We start from the raw sequence: 4,081 nt of genomic DNA on the forward strand, positions 1-4,081 counted from the left end.
AGAGAGAGAGAGAGAGAGAGAGAGAGAGCGAGAGACGATCAAATAATTTTATAGGTCCTCCTTGACTTGGCCGCTTCAAGCTGTGCTAGAATCCATGGGATGGCAGAACACCTTTTTTAGTACAAGCACACTGCAAGCCACCATCCACCCTTGCTTATTAATGAAATAAAATAAAGTATTCCAAGAACATGGATCAGTTATAAAAAGTACCGATATCATGTATGCATCGTTCTGATGCAGAGGCCGGGGATCTCCCCCTTTTCGAAAAAAAGTATATAAAACAAAAATAAATATTCTTTGGAAGGATATAGTCAGATATATCAAATAGACATAGTATACATTCCAATGATAATGTCATACCTGTAGAAGAGACATATCCTCAAGAAACGGTGCTCCAAATGAATATTGCCATATTTGTCCATAGTAAATAATCCATTACAGCAGAAATCAGAAGCCAACATCAGTGTGGTTCGCAATAAGAGGAGGCCATTCTGTTCATGCCTAGCAGTAGCACAACAGCGACATGAAGACAACCTACTTTACATGGCAAAAGATCCAAGTAAGAAGAAAATCTAATGTCATATATGGATACACTTGAGTTGTTATAAATACTTAGGAATTCAGGATGGCAAATTTAAGCAAGAAAAACACACTGGAGCTGTTATATTTACTTAGGAATTCAGATTATTGTGTTTCCTATAGAGGCCCTATAACCTGAATAAACGTAGCTGCACATAAGATCAAGTAAAAAAAAGCGTTAGTAAATTCATGAAAGGAAGATGTGAAGATAAAAGTCATGACAGAACTGTCCAGATTTTGTATCAGCCAGTCATATATACAGGACCAAGAAGACTGCACCCAAAGTTTGATATTTCAATCAGCTTAATTAATAATTATTTGGCACGCATCTTTGACACAGCACTGCCTTTAACTGTGTTCTGCGCCACAGAAAACACAAACTAAAATTGATAAAGTTGAGACAAATAAGGGTACATATATTGCATTAGTAAACAAATAACAATAGAATGTACTTTTATGTAGAATTAAAAGTGTGGAGAGAAAATAAATAAACCCAAGGGAAAACTATCTATTAGTCCTCATAAATCAAAACACAACATCTTCACGCTTTCTCAGTCAACAGTCTACTCAAATGTAATTAATATATAGCAGATCAATGACAAAAACACGTGACAAAACATGCCGACCAAAATAAAGAGGTAGAAAGCCTATTTTAAATCCATGACTGGTTACAAAGTTGCATCAACCTACTACATTAAATATATAATGGCAGTTCTGAATGTTGCTTAACATGGAGCATAGTTTGATGGTGCAGTGCAACCTCATAAACTCTGCATACAACAACCTGTAAAGAAATATGAACCAAAATAAAGTGTCATTGCTTCAAATGATATAACATACCAGAACGCCATTTCTTCATATCCCATCTCTCGAACAGAGGCATGCCGAATCCTTCCAGTAAGAGGTTGCCAGTGCGTACATCAAGCCATTGGCGAAAAGAACCGGAGAGACCAACCTGCAAAAATAATTGCAATTCTTTTACAGCAACGAATCTTGTGCAAGCAAATGACGTGAAGGGAACAAAAGATAAGCAATCTACATGGTTAATGAGCAGTTAATGAGCAAAGGTGCTCCAGGGCAGAAGGAACTACACACAAACTCATGGAGAAGCAACCTGAAATTAGTAAAACAAAGTGGCAGCTAGAAACTAACCTGAACTAATAAGAACATGCCATGGTAAAGCATGAGAAACAAATACGGCGCATTTTTTTAGTGATGTAGGGTCACGGCCTTGTTGGCGAGGTCCGCAACTCCTTCTCCGGTCCTCTCTGCTCTCCTCTGCCTCATCTCATAACTACTTCTACCAATTGTTGATTGGGCTCGGTTGCTGTCAAAATCAAGACAATTGCATTCAAGCACAACGCAGTAACTTATTCAAGAAGGAACAACAAGCTATAGACCATGAATTAACTCTGTAACAACTATAGGGAAACTAAATCTAGCTTAGACTGACTATGTGTATTGACACCAATATTTCCATCAGTTAACCGGATTAACAATTCATAATGAATACATTACTCAACACTGGTATACCCAAACCCCAATCAGATGAGTCAGAGAACTATTGAAAAAGAATACCATCTCTAAAGAAGAATGAAATTCTAAAAATGCTTGGTGATTCTTGTTAGTCTTAATAAACACCTTTTTTCTCAAAGAATTATATAAGAACACGCTTCACTTTAGATCCAAGACATGATGTACTTTCTCCAAATGGTGCTAGCTAACAACACCTTCATACTCTAGAAAGAACCCAAGAGAAATAAGCTCAATGCACCACCCAGGTAAACCAGAATGGAAACCACAATATACATTTTCTATGTATCACATATAAAGAAACCATCATGATTGCACAGATAGCAGCCCCTGATTAATGTGAATATGAGAGAGAAATGGGAGCAGAGTGGGCTGGAAGTACAAAGAAAACTAACCTTAGGTAAGTTGCTCACTAATGATGCAGAATCTAGAGGTACACACTGATGATGCAGAACCTGGAGGACACCTGGTCATATGCCTCCGTTAGTATCTACCTCCTCCATAGGTGAAGACCTGATTTTACTCTGAATCAAAGAGCAGCCCCTTGAAGATAGGAAAATGTAAGCAATTAATTGTCAGATTATGAATTACCTCACCTTTGCTCTATTGCTAGTCAACCAAATTGACTCCGGTGTGCTGCCGCAAATGTGGTGCTATGCCCAAGGAAAAAGCTACAGAGAAGGAAGAAGAAACCAGTGAAGAAGGGATCTAAGTTTTCTGCTGAGTATAGGAAAATCTATGGAGAATCATTGTTATAAGCAAAATAAAATCAACAAGACATGAATAGGAAAGAAGAGGATGGAAGAAGAACAAACCTCAATGACATGAACGGAGCAGAGGAAGCAAACTCGTTGCCTCAGACTTGAGGGCGACGTGAGGAGGCAGGGGAGGAGGAACCGCTGGCGAGCAGGAGGGATGGAAAGAGGGAAGAGGACGAATCAGAGAGAGAATGAAAGGGACGGCGTCCTTCCCTGCCTCGTACCCTCCCCAGATCGGGGCCCGAAGCAGCCGCTCCTGCCTCCGCCTTCTCGCCCCTAGCCAGCGCGGCGTGAGGGGCGGCGACCCGGCGAGCCCGGAGAGAGAGAGAGAGAGAGAGAGAGAGAGAGAGAGAGAGAGAGAGAGAGAGAGAGAGTACCTGAGAGAGAGAGAGAGCGCACACACACGGAGCAGCCGCAGCTCGGCGTCGAGGAGGCACAGAGACGGCCGGCCCCCCACCTCCCTTCCTCCTCTCCCGATCCAGGAGCGGATTGAGCCGCCACCAACCGCCAGGTCGCGCCCGACCTCGCCGGCGCAGGCCGACAGCAGCCGGTGACCCTCTCTTGTCTGCTGCCTCACCTCCCTCTCCTCTTTCCTCTCACTTTCTCCATCGCGGGCGGGGGGCGGCGGCGGCGGCGCATGAGGAACGAGGGTCGCGGGGTGGGCTAGGTCTGCTGCCCGCTCACCTTTTATCACGCGACGAGCGTGGTGCGGTGGTTTTTTCGCTCGTGTGGTGCGCTGCACCCCCACGCGCGGCGCGGTGCGGTGGGCTTTTTCCCTCGCGTGGTACCGTGCGCTCGAGGCCTTCGTTGTGACTACCTACCCCTTCATCCTTTATAAGTTAGATGTTATTTGGAACATGGCTTGATGGGGTGAACTTGGATGTAGCAAGACACATTCGTGTTGGCGTGTGTGCCTTGTTATGGGCAGTATGGAACTGCAGAAATGATTTGGTTTTTAACAGAGCAACGAACTTTCATTTTTTGCAGGTTATCTTCAGGGCCACAGCAATGATCCGTTTGTGGTCGCTACTCACTCCGACGGAGGCCAGGGGCGTTTGGCTACTGCATCTACCCGATGGGAGATGGTAGCTCGGGTTATTTTCAACCAGTTTGGATGGCGGTCATGTAATAGGATAGACATGTAGTGCTCCTATTTTATTTGCCAGCCGGTTGTGGCTTCATGATTAGGCTCATTTGAGCAGCTTGTTTTC

The 4,081-nt window shown here is 43.7% G+C and overlaps 1 long non-coding RNA gene across 5 annotated transcripts; it reads right to left on the reverse strand.

Annotated features, from left to right (window-relative positions):
• Window positions 1-10: 10 nt before the first annotated feature.
• Window positions 11-3,345, reverse strand: LOC119295653. 5 transcript variants are annotated; one of them, XR_005144145.1, is made up of 8 exons: window positions 3,248-3,345; window positions 2,928-3,146; window positions 2,709-2,783; window positions 2,508-2,578; window positions 1,732-1,906; window positions 1,420-1,534; window positions 361-537; window positions 11-257 (listed from the first exon to the last, which is right to left on the reverse strand). It is a non-coding gene; the product is annotated as an uncharacterized LOC119295653 (long non-coding RNA). The 5 variants fall into 5 exon arrangements; XR_005144147.1 differs by having other exon boundaries at window positions 2,928-3,011; window positions 3,248-3,317; XR_005144144.1 differs by lacking the exon at window positions 3,248-3,345 and having other exon boundaries at window positions 361-534; window positions 2,928-3,238.
• Between the last annotated feature and the right edge of the window lie 736 nt (window positions 3,346-4,081).

The sequence above is a fragment of the Triticum dicoccoides genome, chromosome 4B (assembly GCF_002162155.2).
Source record: "Triticum dicoccoides isolate Atlit2015 ecotype Zavitan chromosome 4B, WEW_v2.0, whole genome shotgun sequence".
Lineage (NCBI taxonomy): Eukaryota > Viridiplantae > Streptophyta > Magnoliopsida > Poales > Poaceae > Triticum > Triticum dicoccoides.